We start from the raw sequence: 24,763 nt of genomic DNA on the forward strand, positions 1-24,763 counted from the left end.
CAGGGGCAGGGGTAAGACATGAAAAATCCCAAAGGTGTTACACCAGTTGGCATCCCTCAGCTGGAGTCATGAAGTCTTTTCTCTACCTTACCCCATCAGAGCCACCCCAGGCTCCAGAGACATCAGGCCTGGGTTTAAGTCCTCACTCTACCACTTATAAACAGGAATACTTCAATCTCTCTTAGTCTCCATATTCTCAAATGTAAAATGAGGATGATGATAATAACAGTGTCTACCCCATAGTGCGAGGCTAAAACAGAACAAGTGCGGTAAAGCACTTACCACAGTATTTGGCACATAATAAATGTTCTTAGTTCTTGGCTAGGATTATTTTACTCTCTGTTTGAATCTGTCATTGAAAGAGATAAGTAGATACAGAAATGAATAAATACATTAATTAAAATGCTGGAAATGGGCTGTCAGGAAAGAAGACGCTTGGGCAAGATTTTTAAGAACAAGCAGGACTTCCCATGTGGACCATGGGTCTTCCAGGAAGAGGGGAGAGCCAGGGTAGGATTATAACTTTCATGGTCCCTGGATACTGTTGCACTTTTGCTTTCATTGGTCTTGTCTGATTTAAACACACACACACATATGCAGACACACACTATTACATTTTATGACTGCATTGGGATGAAGACAAATATAACCCAGGCTGAATTATGTTCATTTCTTCTTCTAATTTACTTTTTCTTTTAATTCAGACATTTTTGTTAGCCCCTAAAATATCATGGTCCATAGACACTATACCCCTTGAGCTCAACGGATAAGTCAGAGGTAGAGAGAACAAAGGACAGACCCAGAGGGAGACACAACTTAGAATGTTTGGAGAATTATAGGAAGTGTGATGAAGCTTTTGAAAAACAATCTGTGTAAGAAATAAATGTTACAGCCAGAATCAGATTTTATATGTAAAAATAAAATTAAGACGAATTTTTAACGAAACTGTGCTTACCCTTACTATCTGTGAGGCACTCTCATAGTTTCTCTTCTGTTCATGGTTTTTTTTGACATTGATCATAACCTACTAAATTTATTATTTTGTAGAAGTTGTGACCTGCATTTGAAAAGCCTTGGTGCAAGAGAAAGAAACAGGAGGAGGGGCAGAGAAGGAGCCGGGGCGGGGTAAGGAGGTTGCGCATTGTGTGCTGGGTGTGCAGGCACCAACCCGAAGGACAAGCGCTGGCCCTGCTTCATGCAGAGCCATGAAGTGATGGGATTTGTGTAATTCCAGAGGTCGCTCTGAAGGAGCGATTGAAGGAAGACTAGGCTGAAAGTAGAGAGCCCACTAGTAAGGAATTATCTGGTAAGAGATGGGGAGTTTCAAAATAAAGAGGTGCTCCAAGGAAGTGAGGAAGAGGCAGGAGTTAGGAAACATCTAGGAGGTCAAGTGCTCTTGGCCCAGTGGCATTTATTTCAGTTTCATTTCATATAAGAAAACCAGAAAGCAAAGAAAAGCCTCTTATGCTCCACATTCTCCCATGAGGCTTCCTTAATTTTCTTAGCCAAGAAGACATAATTTTAATCGGTTGGAGAACTAGTTCTAGAATTAACCACATTTCTACTCCAGGCTGTGTCATTTACCAGCTGGGAATGTCAAGATAATCCCTCTTCTCTCTGCAATTCTCAATTTCCCCACCCGTAACCTGGGAATGATAATAGTACTTTCCTTACAGGGTTGTTGTAAGCACTAAATGGGGGTAAATACATATAAAGTGCTCCGTACAGAATCAATGGAGACTATTTTAAAAATTGAAAATTATGTCCTTATCCTATAACTTTGGGGGAAAAGGAGGTGAATCCAACATTTTAGTTAAAAAACCAAGGCCTCTCTCTGTCAGGAAGCCAAATTATATAGTTCCTTCTAGCTGGGTGTGTGTGTACGTATGTGAGACACACATTTTATTACTTTGGAATCATGCAACTTACACATTCCATCTCACCATTATCTCTTACCCTGACCCTGTGTGTAGTGTCCTGTACCTTCAAGTAGTCTTCTAGGTCTTGCTTATTGAAGGTTGCAAAATATTATATCATGGAGAAGTAGCAAGTACCAGCAGCCATTAGACTCTTGGGTTGTTTCCAGTTGAATCCCATGGATTTATTATTTTCAGATTATTTAAAAATCATCCATCAAGTTCTCCTAAGTTTTCCTTGCTCCCTTTCTTCCTGCTAGTTTACTGTTCCTGTGAAGAGAAGGAGGCGGGGGGTGAGGGGTGGATACACACACATCCAAAGCCTTTGAAATGTCGACTATCTTCCAAAAGCTGTGAGTGGTGCAGTAATGAATTGCTTTGAGGTTAAGTTATCTGACTGTCTTGTTATGAGAGATCAAACCTGAAGGTACGTGTTTGCTTCCAATTAACACCAACTGTTGGGATTTGAAAATCATGTATTTCATTCATTAACCTTCAGGATGGCATTCAGAGGGGAGAATGTTTGAATTTACAACCTACAAATTATAAATTCATCAAAAGCAATAACATTATTGTAATGCTCATGTTAAGGACCATTAGTATCCTTAGTCTCTACGGTAGATCATGAGGAGACCGTGTCTGCCCCGAGGACATCTTCTCTAGTAATAAGAATTTTTTTTATCCTCTGCAGTGGTAAGAGATTTCCACTTGCCTGTTCTCTTGTCATCTTCACCATAACCCCAGAAGGAAATAGGCCAGAGGTTGTTATTCTCATTTGATGGATGAAAAAACGGAGTCTCAGAAAGATCAAGGGATTTGCCCAAAGTGATGCTCTTACAAAATGGCAAAGCCAAAACTTGAAATCAGAACTTTTACCTCCTAGCCCTCTTGTCTTCTCAACTCTCCAGGTTTGTTTTTTTCCAGTAGTGAGATGCACAACATAAAGAGGGCCATAATGGGCCAGAGTGTGAAGCAGGCAATTTTATTTCCTGGCCCGCTGTCTTTTAGGTTTTGCAGGAAGCATCCACTAATGTTCCAGGGACACACATGTTGGACCCTTCCTTGTCTACCCGCTCTTGCATGGTACAGACTGATGGGAAGTGGGAGGTATAGAGGGGTGGGGAGGGTAGGCAGCACTGTAACATATCTTAGAAGATCAGAGATTTCCACATCAGACACACAAAAGTTCAAATTCCAAATCTGAAATTTTCTACCTTTGGGAACTTGGACTACTTAAACTCTCCATTCTTCAGCTTGGTCATCTGCAAAAGAGTGACCACAATACCTATTTGTGAAGATGTATCATCTGGAATGATTTCAAAAGCAACTGATAGAACATGTGACTAAACCTGACTTCAATAATACAATCCTTTAATTATTTCACTTAAATCCAGAAGTAGGGTTTCCAGGTTGGTTAATCAAGCCACTCAAAGATATCGGGGTTTGGGGTGAGTTTGTCTTTTGTTCTGCTTTGCTTTGCTTTTTCATCGTGGTTAACATCAGAACATCACATAACAATACCTAAAGCAGGAAAGAAGGGGTTGGGTATTCTCCTTGTGCATCTCTCACTCTCGTTTTATTAGGGCAGAGTGGATGAAGGGTCTTTTCCGGAAGTCTCTAGCAAACTTCTCTTTCTTCTCCTTGGCCAAACTAGATCACATGCCCATCTCCACACTTATGAAGGAGAATGGGGTTGTCATGTCTTGTTTAGACTACCCATAGGTTATCCTTTAGGGCCTGGACTGGAGCCATCCTTCCTCAAGCACATCTCAACTTATATATGAAAAAAAAAAAGGTGGGCGCCTGGGTGGCTCAGTTGGTTAAGCGACTGCCTTCGGCTCAGGTCATGATCCTGGAGTCCCAGGATCCAGTCCCGCATCGGGCTCCCTGCTCAGCAGGGAGTCTGCTTCTCCCTCTGACCCTCACCCCTCTCATGCTCTCTCTCTCATTCTCTCTCTCAAATAAATAAATAAAATCTTAAAAAAAAAAAAAGGTAAGTTCCATAAGCAAGGCTGGAGGGTAGGCTAGCACCTATTGAGGAGGTACCCAGCTGGACTACCACAGAAGGTTTTGTGGTAATTAGAAAAATTGACTTCAAAGAGCCTAGCATTGCATCTGGCATATAAAATGTCTCAGTGAATGCCTCACTTCGTTATCAACTTTGCAAGTTAGCTCCCCATCCAATAATTCTGTGACTTTGGACATGTCATTTAACCACTCAAAACTGGTTTCCTCATCTTCAAATTGAGGATAAGAATTGCTACTCCACAGGGTTACTGAGAAGTTCAAAAATGAAATAATATCTGGGAAAGTGTTTTCTAAGTTATGGAGTATTCTGGCGATGTAAAGTATCATATTTAAAATTTAGAGTCAACGCTACGAAGTCACTTAAAGCAGGGTCAGGCTGGAACATCGTGACAGATGTTCGTGTGAAGCTGATAACTAAATGTAAGGTTTTCATGTGTTTGGCAATGTAATGCTGATATACAGAATACCGGTCATCATCTCATTGTTCTGGACATTTAAAAATAAATTCTGCTTTGGTTCTGAGCCACCTTGTACTTAAATATAGTGTAATGCAATGCAAAGGAAAAAAAAAATCCAGTGCTTTGAAACTGAAGCATAAAAGAGACTAACATCTTTGCTGCTTGCTTTCTTTTTTTTTTTTAAAGATTTTATTCATTTATTTGAGAGAGAGAATGAGAGACAGAGAGCATGAAAGGGAGGAGAGTCAGAGGGAGAAGCAGACTCCCTGCCGAGCCGGGAGCCCAATGTGGGACTCAATCCCCGGACTCCAGGATCATGACCTGAGCTGAAGGCAGATGCTCAACCAGCTTAGCCACCCAGGCGCCCCATTTGCTGCTTTCTTTATCCAAATTTCCTCTCGCTACCCAACACCTGAAATCACCAGTGATGTCAGGTGGCTCCCTGCTCCCCAAGTTCTTGGGCCCCAGGACCCAGTAAAAAGGTCAAGTTTCTGATATCCAGTTGCAAGAGTACCTACTCTGTTCCAGACACTTAAATGCATGTATTTTCTTTAGTGTTTTCAACAATTCTACAAGGTGCTTATTTTCATTCCCATTTCTCAGAGAGAAAACCAAGGCTCATTGGGATTAGATTACTTGCTAAAGTCACATTGCTACAAATTCAGGAGCTCAGGTTTGACTCAGTGCTCCTCAGTTCTGAAGCTTATGCCACTTCCATCCCTCTACTTTCCCACCTTTTCCATACAGTCCTATCCAGCTGAATAGCCTGGAATGATGTTCTACCTCCTGGCTTCTTTGCCTGACCCATCTACACAGTCAGTGCTGCAAACACTCAGTTTGCTCTAGAATTCCCTTTGAAAGACTCTCTATCAGTAGGAGACTCTATCAGAAGGAGCTCTGAAGCTGGGAGCACACTGTAGGACAGCCCACACGTACCCATCTTCACAAGGCTTTGGACACAGACATATTTACTGGAACGTGATCCTTGGGACAGAAACACAGGTGTCTATACTATAATGAGATCTTAGAATTATGTATGCAGTCTCTAGTATTTCTAAGAAATATCTTACATGCTGAGTTACTGCACTTAATATTTAAAACACATTGCTACAGAAGGTTTTGTTATGCCTATTTTATAGATTAACAAATACAAACCAAGACTCAGAAATACCATGTGATATTGCCGGTGTTACTCATCTTAAAGAACGAAAGTTATCAGTTGCCACAATAGTGCTGCATAACATACAACCTCTAAATCTCAGTGGCATGCAACAGTAAGTGTTTATCCTGTGCCAGGGTCATTAGGGATTGAGTGGTTGACTTTCCTGATTTTGGCTGAGCCTTCTCTATATCTAAGAGTTGGCTGGCTGGTGGTTGATCTAGAGAGAGGACAGTGCAAAGTTACATCGGCAAAGCGTGTGCTTATAAAGAAGCATAAAAAATTGGTACCAGCATTGTGTTCTACCACTAGAGATTTTTAAAGCATCATTAATGTTTTCCAAACAGTATTGTAATAGGTATGCTCCTGCAACAGGATGCCAAGTCATGTCTATTGTAATACCCGAAATTTTAAGACTCTAGAAGTATAACTGCCAGATCCCATGCTAGCCTGTAAAGTGCTCCCCATTGTGTCTGGGAGCTCCTAAGCCTCACATGGACTTGTGTTCATGAACCAGTCTTCTTGCCACAGTGGAAGCAGTGGCATCCATTATGTTCTTCCTCTCCTTAAAGCTAGCTAAAGGAAACTTTTGATGGTTACTATTGAGGATATTCCTTATCACACTGCTGGGTGTCTGCCACCAGTGCTCTCTCCTATAGTTCTAAAGATGCCACCCCCAGTTATTTGGGATAGGTGCTAGGCTCTGTCCAAAGTTGACATGAAGGCCCTCTCTCCAGCTCTGTGCTACACTTTGACACCAGGACCGTAGCCTCTTCAGGTCTGCCCAAGGTTTTCTGCTTCTCTGCCCATCATCATCTGCTGCAAGAATTCAATAAGAACAAGTGAAAAAAAAAAAAGAAAAGTAAGCCGCTTCTAAACACAGCTCCAGTTTAAGGAAACAATTTGTGATTCCAAATACAACAGCTGCCTTAATGGTGGCTTCATACTGTCCCGAGACAAAGGGTAGGCATCGGTTTCACATTTGCACTGCTAAGGGGTCTATTTTTTTATTTAACTCATTTTTAATATATAATACTTACCTTGGGGAGTCCCAGTGTTATGCCTGATCCATTTGGATAATTTATCCTAAAGCAAAAAGAAAAAAAATGTCCTAGAGGCAAATGCAATTCTTCTAGTGACTCAAAACTTGAAATTTTACTTAATTATCTATTCAATTCTATCCTATCTTTATTCTATCTTCATTTTTCTCTATCCCAGTCATATTCATATCAAATTTTCAAAATCTTAGAGTCAGGTCTTGACTACAGCATATATTTCTGAGTGATGAAAAGTGTGGGCAATGTGTTGGAGACGTTATGCCAAGGTAATTTTCGTCATGCCTTTTGGCTTGGAAGTCCTGACCAACTGGATCAGTTTTGTCATTGCTTTGGCAAGAGGACTGTTAAGAATTCATTTGTCACGGGCGCCTGGGTGGCTCAGTTGGTTAAGCGACTGCCTTCGGCTCAGGTCATGATCCTGGAGTCCCTGGATCGAGTCCCGCATCGGGCTCCCTGCTCGGCAGGGAGTCTGCTTCTCCCTCTGACCCTCCTCCCTCTCATGCTCTCTGTCTCTCATTCTCTCTGTCTCAAATAAATAAATAAAATCTTAAAAAAAAAATTCATTTGTCACACTTCTAATTTTCTGTACTATAACCTAACATAAGAAGTTGGAGATACATGCTGTTGACATTGGTTCATTGGTCCAATAACATCACTTTAGCCTCTCCCTCAGTATTCCAGCATCCAGGGTCCCATCCTTATTTAATCTAGGAAGGGTAGAAGCAGGGGAGGGAGGAGGTGCCAGCCATATCTCTCTTTTACTAAGAAAACCAGAAGCTTTCTTAAAGCACCCAAGCAAACTTCCACCTATATATTGGTGACCAAAACTGAGTCCCTTGCAAGGCAGTCAAGGAAGGTGAGCAGTTGTCTCACTTGGAACCTAAATGGAGACAAAGGAAAAGGTGGTGGGGATTGGTTACTAAGTTTGCTGGACCAGTATCTTCCTCAAGGATTGATACTGCAAAGAACAAATGGATGACAGTTCAGTTTGGAGTTTCAAATTCAGATTGTTTCAAGTTCATAACTAGACAATAATCTTGGCATTTGGGTTTGTTGGGGGAAAAAAAAGAGATGCTCTCTAAATTGTCAGAGTTTTCCATTACATAGTCATACCAAAGCTTGATCAAGTAAGGTAGATTTCTAACAACCAGGAAAGGAAATAAATTTCCAAAAAGTAGTAAGGAAATTTGAAGGTCAACCTAACACTCCCTAACTTCCTAGGCCTCGGCCAAGACTGGAGGAAAAGAAATGAAAGAAGGCTTGAGACAATTCCTAGATCAACTGAGGGAAGTCCGTAGAACATCTGAGCTAATACCTATGATAAGCCCCGGTCAGGCTACTGTACCCACCTCCTGTGCTTTGTAGAGAATTAAAGAGACACATGTGCTGGCACTGATGGTGTAGGGAAGACATTGGAGCCAGAATCAGATGTTAAATCTAGTTTGGCTTCTTAAAAGTAGTTTTCACAATCTCCTAAGGTAATGCTGAAGTTTTAGGGTGACATAGTGAAGGGTTAAGAGTCTTGGTAAGCTTCCACTTGGGACTTCTGAACTGAATTGAATAGTGCCCCCCAAAAATGAATGTCCTTCTGCAACCTCAGAATATAATCCTATTTGGGAATAGGGTCCTTGCTGTTATAATTAATGAATATGAATTAATTATTATGAGGTCATACTGGTGAGCCTTAATGCAGTATGATTACTATCCTTATAAGAAGAGCAGAGACCCAGAGAGTGACACACTCAGAGAGAAAATGATATGAAGACACACAGGGATAACACCATGTGATGACAGAGGCAGAGATGGGGGCAATGCAGTTGCAAGCCAAGGAAGGTCAAGGACTGTCAGAAGTCGCCAGAAGCTAGGAAGAAATAAAGAACAGATTCTTTTCTGTCATCAGTAAGGGGAATGTGGCCCTGACAACATCTTGATTTCAGACTTCTAGGCTCCAGAGCAGTGAGACAATGCATATCTGTTCTTTTAAGCCCCCTTGTTGGGGTACTTTGTTGTAGCAGCCCTAGGAAATGAATACAGCTTCCTAAAACCTTACATGGAGAGGTCAATATCTCTGCCCTGCCTCAAGCACATCTCTTCCTACCAACCCTCAAGTGTTACTCACCCAGTAGAGGGCTCAGTTTCTAAGCCTTCAGCCCAGTCCCCTATGGGGACTATTCAGTGCTTTTTCCAGAGTCCATTCCAGTGGAGGTGGGGAGTGGATGGAAGTATAGCAGAAGGAGCATAGCCAGCTGCCAACTTACTTTTTCTACATGTGAGGAGTATCTAATAGCAAAGTCATCTCCCAAGAATTCCTCAAGATTAGGAAATGGCCCTGCTTAATAATTTAGATGCCCCCATCATCCTTCATTCTCCCTCTCTATTGCAGTTGACAACCAGTGGATCATCAAGCCCCATTGTTTCTATCCCCAATTTCTCTTTTCTCAGTCCTTTCTTCCTCTGTCCTCTATGATCACCCCATTCAAAATCCTCATTTTTTTTCTCCCTCCTAATGGGTCTCATTGCCTTAAATCTTACCCTTCTATATTGGTCCCCTTCGCTATAGCCATAAGAATCTTTCTGTAGCAAAGGTTTTATCACTTGATGTCCTTGTGCAAAACCCTTCCGTGGCTTCTCATTGGCTTCAGTTCACTGCCTTACTCTCAGTTCAACCTCTCCAGGAAGCAAACATAAAGGCAGAATTAGAAGTGCAGGAGATTTGTGAAAGAAAACCCCTCTGAGGCATAAGGGGAAGAGAGTAGCTTGGGTAGGCAGAACATCAGGCTGTGGTACAGATTGGACATCTGTGAACAAGAACTGGAGGGAGGGAGGGAGAGAAGGAAGGAAGAAGGTACCAGAAACTGCAGTGCACCTCTAAGAAAGTCATGGTCAGGCCAAATGGGGAGCCCCAGTGCAGAGATTGCTCTTTAAAGGAGTCCTGTGTTGGAATGGCTTAGCTCTTGGTACCTCCGCCATGCTCAGACATTGGCTGGGAGCGTCTCTATGAACATGAGGCCTCAAAGTGAACCCAAAAGTGTGGTGGCTGGAGGCTATCAACCAGCTAATAGTCTTTGTAGCAGAATCTCTCTTAGAAGGGGAGTTGGGTGGCCCACTGGCAGGGCCACCACAAACAAGGGCCTCCATCATCTGATCCTTACAAAGGTCACCAAACCCTCCTCTCTTAGCTCCATTATATAGACCCTGAGTTCAGCTACAGAGCAACTAGAGTGGGTCATATTGTCTTCCTTTGACACCTCTGTGCATATATTACTACTTCCCTGCCTAGAATATCCTCCTTCTCCCATTTGGTTACCTGGACAACTCTTCTTCCTATATGTCTGATTTGGTTTATATGTCCATTTCTTACCACTAGGCAGTGAGCTCCTTGAGGGCAGGGCTTTCTTTGTTCATATATTCATTCCCTATTGAAAAGCACAAGTTCTTAAGTTTTGTGAGAGTTCAATAAATGATGGATGGATAGATAGATAAAAATAGTATCTTCCAGAATATCATAAAGTCTCAATGTCGGAGGAGATGTTTGGAAGTTGCATAGTCCAGTCTTTGCCAGGAAAGTCCCTAATCTATCTCAGGTGAGAATTTCTGAAGCATTTCAATTTTTTTTAAAGATTTTATTTATTTATTTTGACAGAGAGAGGCACAGTGAGAGAGGGAACACAAGCAGGGGGAGTGGGAGAAGGAGAAGCAGGCTCTCTGTGGAGCAGGGAGCCAGATGCAGGGCTCGATCCCAGGACCCTGGGATCATGACCTGATCCGAAGGCAGACGCTTAACAACTGAGCCACCCAGGCGCCCCTGAAGCATTTCAATATTGACAGAGATAGATATTTCTCCAGTACTGCCAGTGATCGTGTTTCTTAATGTCTAACTTCAATCTCCCTTAATGCCATTGTTAAGCCTAAGAACCAAATTAAGAATAATGCCAGCAATGCTCAGGCAACAACTTATCACACTCATCCTAAAGCAAGTTATATATCCATTATCCTTGAAATACAAGTAAGTATCTGACCAACATAATTGTATCTGTCTACACAAGTGACAAAATTAAAACTAATGTATGCACCATAGCATGACAATTAGCTTAGTGTGACTAATCTTGGTTACTTTTTTTTATTTCTGTTGTCATGGTCAGTCATCATTTGTTTCCACAAGAGTCTTCTGCCTTCTTTGAAGTCATCAGTGCCATCTGTAGCTAATAATCTGCTAGAAGTCCCACAAGTGGGCTTGGTTTTTGTAACACCAGCCATGTTTATACACTGGCACCAGCAGCCAAGATAAAAATTAACAAAAAATTATCTTCCTCAATAAATATGTAAACAGATAATAACAATTCATTTTGTTCATTGTTTTCTATAGACATTGAGGCTATTTCTGTGGACTCTTCCTTCTTTGTGTAGAATATACCCATACTCAGTGGGCCTAGATGAGTAGGATCCAGAGGAAGAAAGATGAATGGAGAGAGTCTAGTGTTGTCATTGCTTCTGGCTGTAGCCACACAAGGACTGCTATTTGGGGACTTCAGAAGTCATGGGGGACAATTGGGGAGGAAGCCATAAAACTAATGAGTTTTTTTTTAAATCTCAAATTGAGATCAAACGAAAGAAACAAAAAAAATCAGCATAAAGAAGTATATCCTTATTTTAGTCCTAGATTGATGAGATCTGACTTATACTTACAAAACATCTGGCTTTTCTAAATGCTACACAACATGAGAGCACATTGTCTCTTAGCAACTCTTTTGTAGATCTTCACCCAGTGATGCACTGCCAGTGGCCAGATGAACAGGATAACCCATAGCTACACAATTGGGTAGGATGGTATCATCAAGAAGGCTTCCTAAGGAATGACTTATGAAATGTTGAAATAAATATAAATTGGTATTATGGCATTAGAGGGAACTCAGAAACTCTAGGTCTAGGTGAGAGTGCATCTTTTCAAAGGGTTTGCTTAGTAGTGATCAAATACATAGTACATGATTCCCTTTTTACAAAGAGTTTTTCAGACACTTTCTAGATGTTAAAGGCATTTGTATTTTCAAGTGTTTCTATGAAAATTCGTTCATCTCTTTCTTCTTGACCTCCTCCTTTTCTCCCCGCTTCCTCCTATCTCGTTCCTTTTCTCCCTCTCTTCCATCCCCCTTCAAAATTCTAAGGCACTGTTATTTTGAAAGTCTCAGAAATCCAGCTATTTTGATAGAAAATACTTATCGGAATGTATTTTTGGATTTATATAAATATAACTATAGACTCAAGAAGAGGCTTTCTTAGCATCTAGAAGAGCTAAAAGACAATTCAGACTTTGCTGAGTGACTGTTGTGTATCTGCCCCAGGCTATGTGCTAGGACATGGAAATGAGTAAGAGATAGTTCCTGCTCAGATATATGGAAGTGCAGTGAGACAAAAACTATGTTAGATTTATATACCATTATATTGTGTATGTAATAGAAGGACTTAAGGGAAGTAACCCAAGAATTCCTTCTTCGAAGTGATGTTTGAGATGAACTTTGACTTCAATAATAGTGGTTGACAAGCGAAGAGAAGAGAGAGTGAGAGAGTCTTGGGCCAATGGAAGATCATGAGCATAGAGAAGAGAAATCAGTTTAACCTAAGTAGTTTGGTAAATAAGGAATTGGTAAAAAAAAAAAAAAATACTGAGGCTGGAAAGGGAGACAGGGTCCAGATTGCAGAGATCACCATGGTTCTACCTCATGGCTTGAATTATCCAGTAGGTCATGAGGAATCAAGGAAGCCTTTTAAGAATAAGAGTGACATGGTCACATTATCATTGTGGGGAGATCACTCTGGCAACAGTAAGATGGACATCTGGGAGTGGGGGAAGAGCATAGAGTCTCAAGGCAGTGATACCAGCAAAGAAACTATTGCAGTAGTCCAAGGAGAGATGATGATGTCTGAAGTAAGCAGTGGATAGAAGATGGAGATAGCAGAGAACTATCTAGGACTTGATGATCAATGGATACGGGGCTGGGAGAGGAGGAAGTTCTGGTTTGGGGACTATTTACTATGGTGGGAAATATGGGAACAGGAGAAAGTCTGAAGTGAGGGGAGGAAGAAGAAGTTATATTTAATTTTGGCCATGCCAAGCAAGTCTGAAGTGCTAGGGGGATGGCCAAGTGGGTAAGTCCAAAGGCAGTGGTTATTGATCAGCAGCTGAAAAAAATTAATCAGGAAAAAGAGATTGGAAGTCATCAGGATATACATGACCTATAAGCCCTGAGGATAGATAAGTAGTCATTGCAAGGGGGAATCATTGCTTTCTCTCATCTCAGGTTGAGCAAAACCAATTCACTCTTTTTCATTTATGATAATCACTGACATGTGTAGAGTCCTTAACATCCCACAAAGTGCTTTCACAAAGTTTATTTTATTTAAATCTCATTTCTTATACCACTCTCCCTTGTACATATTATCCCATTTTGCACACCAGGTCAAGAGGTCAAGTGGTTTTCTCCGTGACACACAGCTAATAAGTAAAGAAGCTAGGGCAACAAGTCTGGTCTTCTGGCTCTAAATTTTTGACAAGCTTAGGTTTCATTTTGTGTTGGTTTCCCTCCTATGCCATAAGTTGGGAGAAGTATCTTGTATACCAGTGAATCATGCCTGGCACAGTGTTAAGCATATAACAAACAATTGTCATATCATAAATTAATACATTTTGCCATCATTTTAAAACTATATTCCTTAATTTCCCCCAGCTTTATTTTGATCAAATAATTTTATACCTGAAAAGGATAGTAGTCTGAGCCAAACTAATTTTCTCTTCCTCTCTATGTAGATGACCTTGTTCATTCCTTTATTATAGAACTTGACATACAGAATTGTGATCATTTGTGTGTCTGTATCCTACCTTAGACTGTGAGCTTCTGGAGTGCAAAGGCACCATGAGTTAGTAATGAAATAAACCTCTCATTTGCTTAGTTAAATTATTGTCAGGGGCCACACAACCCCCTCACCCATTCCTGGCCACAGCCTCTCTGATACTCTGGTCTGAATCATGTACGAGCTTCCATTGCGGTAATTAGATTATTAGAGTGTAATTGTCCGTTTGCAAGACTGCGAGCTTCTCAAAACAGAAATCATGTCCGTTTATATCTATGTCCCTAGAGCTGGATGCAAACAATTACATGACAGCAAGTTAATTACTATCAAGGAGACCTATGCATGGAATAAAATCAATACTTATTCATTGAATAAATGAATGAGCAAATGCAAGATAAAATTAGTTCTAAAATGTCAGAATGTGGACCTTAGAAACTAGTTCCTTCTCTTCATTTGCAGATGAGGAAAGTAAGACCTAGAAGAGATAAGGCACTAATATTGCAAGGTCCCACACATCCGTTCAGTGGTTCCAAGACCCTTGCCCCTACAGTATGCAGAGAGTGAACCAAGGCATGGGAGAGTGGAAGGGGAGGAGTACATACTGAAAACATTCTATGTCTGCAGCACCTAGCAGGACCTACAGAGAAGGAGGGAAAGGAAAGCAAATGTAAAATGTGAAGTGTGACCATTCTTGTCAGTTAAGCCAAAGTGAATGAATAAAAGAATATCATTTCAAGTGGAGGCAGGCTTTGGCTGAAAGAGAAGTTTGAGGCTTTCAAGCTTCTCAAAGATGTGTATCATTTTAGCAAGACAACAACAACAAAACCCAACAGCTTTCAGTGTTTATATTTCAACACAGAATTAGAGGCAATGTTTAAATATTACAAGTACCAGCAATGCCAACAGCAATTACTGTATGGTTTCCCTGTTTCCTCCCAGAGGCTCTTAGAAGATGGAGCCCCCAGAGCCAGAAAAACTAATAACAATAACCCCCAATACATTGAGCGCTCAGTACATGCCAAGTATCATCATTAACTAATTCAGCCTTATAGTCACCGCATAGAATAATACTATTATGCCTATTTTAGCTATGGGGGAACTGAGACACAAGTTACCCTTGGTCCCACACTTGGTAAATGTAAAACACCAGGATTTACTCCTACATATTTCTGATTCCAAATCTGTCCTATAAACCACCCTAATGATGCTGAAGACAAGTTTGGCCTTTACTACCTGCCAGAAACCCAATCTAAGGGCCACTGTGCTGGTCTGAATATGTCTCTTCAAGTCATGCCAGGCTCATCCTTCTCACAAAGGGAACACTGGTAAATGTGACAAGCTTCTGGGAAAGGCATTAGGCTGGAACATGGAAACATTTGGGGGAGATTGGGAAAGGGAAGAAAAAGGATCCACAAGTCACATGTATGTTGCTGGTAATTAATAACATTCTAATAATTAACTTTTAGTAGAGCACTTCTCAACCTCTGAAGGAAGGACTATCCAAATAGAATCCATTTCAGCCTCACAGGGACCTGGGAAGAAAGCAGAGAGAGCTGGTCATCTTTCTCCACTCCATAAAAACAGAACCTGAAGTTAGTAGATTTAAAATGTTACCTAGAATGAGCAAATCAAGGTGGGATTGGACCTCCAGGCCCTGGACCTGCAGCCCATGCTCACTTAAACATGCTACTCAGAACATGCTTTTCCTTATGTGAAGGAAAGAAAAAGGAAAGTTAACATTTGTTGAGTATCCGTTATCTGCCATGTACTTGGCTATCCCACATTCCACAGGATATCATACTGAATGATCTCAACTCTGTTATTGCCTCTATTTTACAGACAAGGAAGCTGAAGCTTAGAAAACTATCCTAGTTACCTGGCTAGTAAGACACATATAGACTCAGAAATCTGGCCTCAGCCACTGCACTCTACTGCCTCTTCCTGCAGTTTCCCATCTCTCTCTTCCCTTCTCTATCCACAGCTGGCTGGTCACATCCCCTGGAGAACACCCAGAGCTCTAGAGGAGGGCACAGTAAATTAATCCATTGGGGTTTCCTCTTAGAGTTGTCTTTAAAATACTCTGTTGCCTCCTTTTATAAACCTTTAAATCCTTTTCCTTCTTCTATGTCTTTTATTTTTGAGGTATTTTTAGTATTCCCATTTTGTAGAAGAGGGAACTGACATTCTAAGAGGTGAAGTAACTCAACTAAAGAACACTCAGCAGGTGTGCAGCAAAGTTGGGGTTCATGCCCCAAAGTTCATGTTTTCTCTACTACACTATGAAAGTCGAATGATTATCAGAAGAATGCTTAGGGGTGCCTGGGTGGCTCAGTCGGTTGGGCAGCTGCGTTTGGCTCAGGTCATGATCTTGGGGTCCTGGGACTGAGCCCTGCATCAGGTTCCCTGCTTGGCTGGGAGCCTGCTTCTCCCTCTCCCTCTGCCTGCAGCTCCCCCTGCTTTTGTGTGCTCTCTCTCTCTCTCTCAAATAAATAAAGAAATCTTTAAAAAAAAATAAAAAAGAAGAAGAATGCCTAATAACCACAGCAGTGGAGTAAGGGACTTGAATGCCATTGAAGAATGTTTTACTCAAGCTTGAAAGACAATAGAATGATCCCACTGGTTCTTAACATCTACATTTTCTGAGTTCAGTTTCTTGATTGTCTTCTTAGCTCAGGGTATGATTTATCATGATGGGCTTCTGACCTTTCAAGATCCCTCCATACACATAACTAATACAGGCACTGATTTTTTTTTTTTTTAGTCAGTGCTAGCAAGCTTTGCGCAGTGGCAGTATCGTAGCCAATGAGGTTTATCCGAGGCGCGATTATTGCTAATTGAAAGTCAGTGCTAGCTGCTCTCATAGAAATCCCCAAATCTTGGGTACTTAACATGATAGCTTATTTCTTCCACAGGTAAAATGCAAAGAATGCTTGATTGATAAGCTCCTCCAAGTGGTGATTCAGGGACTCAGGCTTTTTCATTTTGTTTAACATGTGGCTTCCAAGGTCACCATGCCCATTTGCCTAACATCAGGAAAGGGACCAAAAAAAAAAAAAAGAAAAAAAAAGAAATGGATGAGGGGTTTTTTTTTGCTCCAAACCTAGAAGTGGCAAAAATCCTTCTAGGCACATTTCATTAGCTGCAAATCAGTCACATGGCTGCAACTAACTGCAAGGAAGTCTGGAAAAGGTAATCTAGCTGTGTGCTGAGGAGAATGAGGGTGTGCCCCAGGGTCCATGATCTACCTCAGGCACATTGAACCTAGATGACTCTCTTACAGTTTCCTTTCTCCAGTCAAGATTTAATCATATTTTCTTGAGAATATGTCCAATTTTTCATGAGCCATCCTCTAATGCCTCACTTCCTTTCTGCAGGTGCCTCACCCATCATCACATTGTTCCCTCCCTAATCAGTGAGTTAGGGCCCCTAAAACTCCGTGGCTACAGAATTTGCAGTAAGAGAGTTTATGGGCCTATGAGGAAAAAATAATTTATAAAAGCTTATACAAATAATTTTTTCTTTTTGCTGATATAAAATGCCTAACAGTGGGACAGGGTATTTGTTCCACAAACATGCATTTGCCAGAAATGTCATATTACGTTTCTAATGTTAGATTAAATGTGACTTTGATGTCATTCCACTGAACCAGCAGAAAAGTCAACCCAATCATTTTAAGAGTTCCCTCTCTCATCTCTCCAACATCTCCTCTCTGGACCATTACACAGGCCTTGTAATAGGCTCCTTGCTGAAGTCTTGCCATTCTTAGACTCATCTTCTAAATTGCCAGAGGAAGATCCCCTTCTCAAAATCTTTCTACTCCTTACCTCCCCAGATTATCTCCTGCCTCTTCCTGCCTTATGCTTTATGTTCTAGTGATACCTGCTGATACTTCCCACTTACTATGTTTTTGCTCATGCTGTGCCCTCTGCTAGGCATGACCTTCCCAAATGTCTTCATTTGCCAAAAATAAAGGTGGTGCCTCATGGGGACTATAAATTCTAGTGTCAGACTGCTGGAGTTCAGATTTGGGTTTGCCTATTGAGTGCCTATTGCCACTAGTTGAGTGACACTAGTGAAACCATTTAACCATCTGTACTGTGAGGCTCTCATCTGTAAAATGGATAGTAACAACGACTTCATAACATTCACACGGACATTTCATGAGACAAGACATGTAAGAGCACTTAGATTACTGCCTGGCACACAATTTATGCTCAGTAAACCTTGAGTGTCATTATTAACTCCTACTCAACCTGTAAGACTCATATGAGCCATCATCTCATTCAAAGAGGTTTTGCTGAATTTTTATCTCTCTGCTCTCATGTGCTCAGTGAATTTCTTTCAATGTGGCATTTACATATTATCATGAAATTATCAGGTTAGGTGTCTTTACACCATAAATCTTGAGGAAAAAGGACTAGATTTATTCCCAATTTACTCCCAGTGCTTAAAAAAAACCAGTACCTGGTATGTAGAAGGTGCTCAATAAATGTTGATTAAGCTTAATTTATAAGCATGAATGCCATCCTCCAAGCTTATGTCAATATATGCAAATTCACAGTGATTTATTCAAACCTTTATATTCAAGTAGCCTAAAGCTTAGCTTGGGATAAACACCAACCAGATGATCCTTCATGAATATAGTAAACATTGGTTTCTATATTATTGAAAAGAGCACTCAGCCATATCATTATACTTGATGGCAAACAGTAGGAGATATATAGATATAGACATATAGTTTGTACTTCATACTTTTATTAAATAACAACTACCTTACATTAACAAATTGTGTTGCTATTCTGTAAAAGAGATAAAGAAAACTTGGTAGATGCTATTCTCTGTATTGTATAAAATAGGTTTCTTTTATGCATACTAGATTCAAATTCACATATGCATTTCATATACACATATAATCTGCCTCACCCTGCATAGTCAGGAATAGAACATCTCAGTAACTCAGGTAAACATTTTTGTTGATTTTCATTATGGCCTATTTTGAAGAGTGAACTTAAGACATCTATACTCTTTCTTTTATCCACATTTTACTTTCCTCCAAAGAGATGGAAAATTGGAGATAATGGTTACAATCTGTGGGAAGGTGGATTTCGGTTGAGCATCACAAAAAATGTTGTAATGAACATGTTTCTTGCCAGGTAGTAAGTGGCCCAGTTCTGGGAGGATTCAAACAAGGCAAGCATGACTCTGTAAGGGACCTTAGATGAAAGAATTCTAGGCAAGAAGTTTGAAACAGATGTATGTTAAATACCCTAATGACACCAAGAATAAAACAGTCTATTATTCTGTACTTCTTAATTTAACTAGTGCGCAGGGTCACTCATTAAGAATAATGAGAAAAGAGGATGCAATTCATGCCTAACAGAGTGCTGGGGGTAGGAACTTGAGAAGCCGAACTGCCTTTGAGCTGAAGGATATGCATCCTGGGGCAAATCTGAGTGGTCAAGAGTTGGGTTAATGCAGAAATGAAGGAGGGGGCAAGGGTCAAATGAGGGACTAAAGTTAGTGGGGCTACTTGGTTTTAGTAGAAATAATAATAATACTTAATGTTTAGTGAGTGTTTACTGTGCTTAGAATTATGCTAAGCACATTACCTACAGAATTCCAGCTTATCCCTGCCGTAACCTTTTAACTAGTTACTAGTTACTGGTTCAGGTAAGAGCGTGGAAGCTGTCCTGTGGTAGAGACAGGCCTCAATCCCAGGTCTGTCTGACCTTAAAACCAGTGCATGTAAGACTTCCCCTAAACAGAGCCAGGCTGGCTGGAGCAGCCTCTACAAGTGCTCATGGGCAAGGTACTGGCTGCTCCGTGTGTGGAAAGACTGGCCTGGCTTAAATGTACAACGTCATAGGCAAAGACTATAGGTTTGGGAATCCTAACATAGGTAGTGCCGTGTCTGAATAAAACAGAAATCACTTAATGATGACCAGATTCAAAGGTGGGTTTTATTTGATTTTGAAATTTATTCAATATTAAACAATCAGGCAACATCACACATCATACAAAATTTTAGATTTCTAGTGTCTCAGAAAAGCCAAAAGATCTGTCCACTCTGGGACCTACGTTGGCTAGCGCTGAGAAGGAGCGGTCCCCTTCTATACAGAGTGTATGTATATATTTTGCGACAGGGATCACCATTCCCCCTTGCCTCCTGGCTTTTGTCCTGCTGGGGTCACTAACACTCGCTGCCTAGCCCTCTTAGGCATTTGATCTGAAACCCACAGAACAGACCAATAATACACAACAATACTAAAAAGTCTCCAGGTGTCCCTGCTTCTTAATAAAATGTCTACTTATGCTATTTTTACTGTTATACTTCACAAATTGCTATATATGAATATAAAACACATGCAAAGTAGGATGCCAGGTGTAGCTCCAGGGGTTTCAAGAAAAGTGACACATTTTTAACCTAGCACTTTAAAAAGTACCATCAGCTGTTTCAAGGTTCATATACAGTTAAGACAACCTGTCCTATACAAGCCACTCGTTTTACCATCAGTCCTTCCTGCTCCTCTGACCTCACTTGCTGGTAGTATAATTTGTCTTACAGCCCTACATAAAATCACTCCATAAATAATTTCCTCCAAGGCTATTTTCCCAATAATCATGTGCAAGGAAACTGCTTATATTCTTTCCCTGATGGAAAGCAGAGGTCACCATGCCTTCTTGTATAATTTCAGTGCAGAACAAGTGGTTCCCTCTTTGACTTCCTTAAATGAGAACACACAAGTGCTTTTTCCACATATACTTTAATGTCACCATTACCTGCCATTCCCATCCAGTTTGCCAGGACTAGCCATTTATCTGCAACCACAAGGGGAACCCATTGAAGTGAGGCTTCCATGTTCTCAGGTAACCTGGATCACTGGAGGAGGGTGAGAACTTCATACAGAGGCAAAAAAGACAGAGAACAACCTCCTGTTAAGTCCAATGAAAGACAGAGACATGCTACAGGAGACACTGGGCTGGGTCATCTCCTAGTAAAATTAGGATCTGATAGAGAGAGAGAGAATTCTTCTCTTCTTTCATTTATTCCTCAGTATTTTTACTGAACATCTACTGTGCATCCAGATGAGATAGTTCTCCGTACTGTGCCAAGCCTTTATGTGTATTAATATATTTAATTTTGACAGAAACCTTATGCTGCATATATTCTTACTATTCCAATTTGACAAAGAGGAAATTGAGATTTAGAGAGTGAAATGATCTGCCGGAAGTCACAATGCTATAAAGTGGTAAGAAAGGAATTTGAAAACTTGCAGGCTGACAGAGAAGCCCCAGCCTTCAGGACTCTACATTCCAGGCATTTATAAAAGATAAATGTCATTGGTCTAAGGCTGTGGGTGCATTAGTAGGGTACTAACAGTGTGAGAATCCCTCACGTCTCCTCTTCTTTTAGGACCTCAGGGTCTTTACTAACCTTTTTTGCCCCAGTCTCTTTCTTCCCAACCACCACTTGCCTCTTTTTCCTACTGTGAGTGCACTAAAAGCTTTACATGAAGTCCAAGTCATAAATGCTGTTGATAATATCACTCTTACCGGCACTGGAATTTAACAGAGGATCACTTGAATTCCCAGCAGCCAAGCACCTTCCGATTTACCACAGCTTGCATTTGTGATCTTTGCTACCTCCTTGTTCAGTGGGCATTATCATTACCAATATTTTCCCAGAAAATATTTGATAGAGAAATGAAGTGAGTTGGAAGGCCATGATACTTGGAGAAGCCACCAACATTTAGATTCAAAGAAAAATATAGTTTTGCATTCACATTTCATTTTTTTCATTTCATTTTTTTCTTTCACAAACTATTTTCATGAGAAAGGCTTTCTTGACACCTTGTAATCATTAATCATTTTTGTGATATATTACTTCAAAACAATGGCCTTTCAGTCTTGAGTTCAATAGCTTCAGAGTCCTAAGGTGGGGCAAGGCAGGTACAACAAGGTCATTCCCAGACCTCCTCATGACTGAACATACTGGACTCTTTTCTCCACCTACTTGCCTCATTCTCTCTTCCATTTCTTTATTTCCTCCTTTTTCCCTCCCTTCCTTCATTCCTCTGATTTGATTTACATTCTAGTCTTTGCTGAAATGAACAAATATAATATTGCAGGAAAGAGCATGAGTTTGGGATTTGGAGGAGTTCAGGTTTGACTCCTAGTTTGGCTGAGTTCTAGATCTGGACACTAGTCTCGGATCTTCTAAGACGTGGTTCTCAAAAAGTGTGGTCCCTGACCCAGCAGCATCAGCATTGCCTGGGAATTTGTTAGAAATGCAGATACATAGATTCCACACAGACCTACCAAACTTGTCAAAAATGAAAATACTGGGCCCCGCCTCAGACCCCAGAATCTTCCAAGTATAGATCCCAGTAATCTGTAGTTTAACAAGCCCTTCGGGTGTTTCTGAGAAGTACTAGAATGTAAGAATCACTTTCTTTGAGGACTAAGTAAGATAACCCAAAGTACTTGAAAAGTGTCTGGCTTCATACAGGATGCTAAAAATATGTTGTTTTTAGTAGTGGTTGTAATAGACTAATGATAATGGAGATAGTAAATGCACAGCCCAGAACACTATTGGAGGTCCCAGTATATCATGTGTGTAAGTAAATGTTAGCTTGCTTCCCTGAACCCCCAAACCCACCTCACACATCTACTGCCCCAACACAGATGTCCAGAAACTAATGAAAAGCTAGAGTTTTTTTGCCAAGGTTCTTTTCTTGCTTGTTCCTCAGCCCTACAAGGCTACCAGCTCTTAGTGGGCAAGGTCAAGACTCACAGTCCTCTATATGTGTGCCTGGTTATTTTGGTTTTACAAAACATAATCATTAAACAAGGAAAATTTGACTGGAACCAGGTGCAAAGAGCCTGGTTAGCAACACACATCAGAGAAGAAAATATAGAGCCCATTTGATTGAGGCAGGCTACATATTTCCATGACACTCACCAGTCAATGGCTTCACAGGGGAGGGCAGGAAAAACAATGAAACAAATGAATCTTTGGGATTTGAGAGGCACCTATGATTAGACAAAGTTGCCGGTGAAATGTAAACAATCTAAATCTGAAAATATAAATATTAAAAATGTTTCTTAAGTCCTGTTATGACTTGGTAATCTTTAAAAATATTTCATAATCAGCACCTCATTGGACTCTCACAAGAGTCCAGAAAGGGAAAAATATTCTGTATTAATACTTTATAGAAAAGAAATCAGAGAGAGATTATGTAATTCAACCAGGACCACACAGCTAGTTATAGGGCCAAAACTGAAACTCAAGAGATGTCCGTATATTCTGTTTGGAATACCCTACCCATTCATCTCCTGACCCATTCCACCTCTAGTCTGACTGGATCCTTTAGGATCAAACTTAAAGTTCCACTCCCTCTTCAGTTCCCCACCTAGTCTCTATAGCACAGTCTTTCTTTCCCCTGCATTCCTTCTATTTATTTATTCCTTCATACTGCGGTAGCGGGAATGTCAGCAATGGATTCCAACAAATGGAATGTCAGGTACGACTCAGGCTCTGTTCTAGGCACTGAGGCTCTGTGGAGTTCTGGTATAACACATGGCCATGAAATATGTAACATGGAATATATTACATGGCAACCTGCATGATTACAGTACATAGTAGGTGCTATGAAAGGGAGAAGCAATATGCTAGGATGGGGAATAATAGAGATCCCCTTCTAACTTGGGGGCCAGGGAGCTGGCCAGCTGGAGAAGAAACATTCTAGCTGAGATCTGAAGGACATTCAGCAGACATTTTGGTAGCAACTGGTGGCAGAGGCATGACAAGGCAGAAGGAATAGCACTTTGAAGGCCCTGAGGTGCATGGAAGGAATCAAAAGAAGATTGGTGGGGCTGAGGAATAATAATTAGGAGTGACAGGTAAGCCAGGGGCTTATAGGGTCCAATAATGGATGCCATGATGTGTCACTAAAGATTCCTGAGCAGAAGAGAGACATAATATGATCTGGGTTTTAACAAAATCATGCTGGTTAGGGTGTGGAGAATGGATTAGAAGGAGTGAGAATGGTATTGGGGATACCTGCTGGGAGGTTATTGAGGGAGTGTAGGCAAGAAGCCTAAGCTGGGGTAGGGGACAATAAGAGGAGGGTAGATGATTTTGAGGCATACTTTGGAGATAAAATAAGCATCACTTGGTAATGGTTTGATACAAGAGGGAAGGAGAGGAAGAAATCAAGAATGACCCATACTTGTGCCCTGAGCAAGTGGATGAATGGATGGATGGATGGATGGATGGATGGATGGATGGATGGATGGATGGATGGATAGATGGAGGGAGGGATGGAGGTGACTTGCACCCAAATGGGGGAAACGTGGGGAGAGCTGAGACTGAGTAGGGGGTGATACCTCACTGTTTCTCCCTTAGGGTTCTAATCAGAGAATATTTTCAATCTCATTTATATACACATATATTTTATGTTTCTGTAATGTCCTAGAGGACTGAGTCTGGATGGGTCTTATTCATTAGTAATCCATCCACCAAGATGCCTCACACAGTCCCTAGACCCTAGCAGGAGTTCAAGGAATATGGTTGGTTGAATAATGAATCCAAATAGTATTCAGCCTAATGCCTGGAAAATGGTAAATGCTTAGTAAATGTAAACTCTTGTTATTACACAATAACAAAATGCCTTTTGCCAACTGACCCTGAATCTCTCCAAGGCTTCCACAAAGATTAATGGAAGACAGTTTAGTGTATAACCAAATCCCCAGGTCCTGACACATTTACAGTTTAACAAAACACTGAAGCTCCTAATTAAAAAGTAATAAGCCTGTCTATTATGGCGACACAGCCTGACAGGGCAGTTACAGGTGCTGCAGCTGTTACCCTACTCTGCAAGATTTGCCCTCAGAACTTTCAACTAAAAGCAGCGCTGAACTCTCTCCTCACACCATATGCAGATCATGAAAGCCGTTTCTTCTTTCTTTGTAAAATGGTAAATGAAAGAGTGAAGAAGAATGTAACACACACACACACACATTTAGTAGCCAGAAGTTTACAACCTTTTGTGTCCACCTCACCATCCACCTTGGTCCTCGATTTGCTGTGTGACCTTGAACAACTTACCTGACATTTTCGCACTTCTGTATATAATTAAAAAAAAAAAATACGCAGTGCAAAAGCTGGTGTCACCCTGCCTGAGATTGGATTTAAAGTAGTTAATGCTATTCCCAAATACTTCCAAAATATCACGCTGAACACAATTTTCATACTTGTACTGACAATAGAGAAAATTCAATGCCACAGCAAGTTAG

General features: G+C 40.8%; 1 pseudogene; it reads left to right on the plus strand.

Moving 5' to 3' along the window:
- Nucleotides 1–16,238: 16,238 nt before the first annotated feature.
- LOC123858166 (U4 spliceosomal RNA) lies at nt 16,239–16,361 on the plus strand (annotated as a pseudogene).
- The last annotated feature ends 8,402 nt before the right edge of the window (nt 16,362–24,763 follow it).

Source organism: Mirounga angustirostris, unplaced genomic scaffold (genome assembly GCF_029215605.1).
Source record: "Mirounga angustirostris isolate CCGP_5_RB_7025 unplaced genomic scaffold, mMirAng1.0.hap1 SCAF_13, whole genome shotgun sequence".
NCBI lineage: Eukaryota > Metazoa > Chordata > Mammalia > Carnivora > Phocidae > Mirounga > Mirounga angustirostris.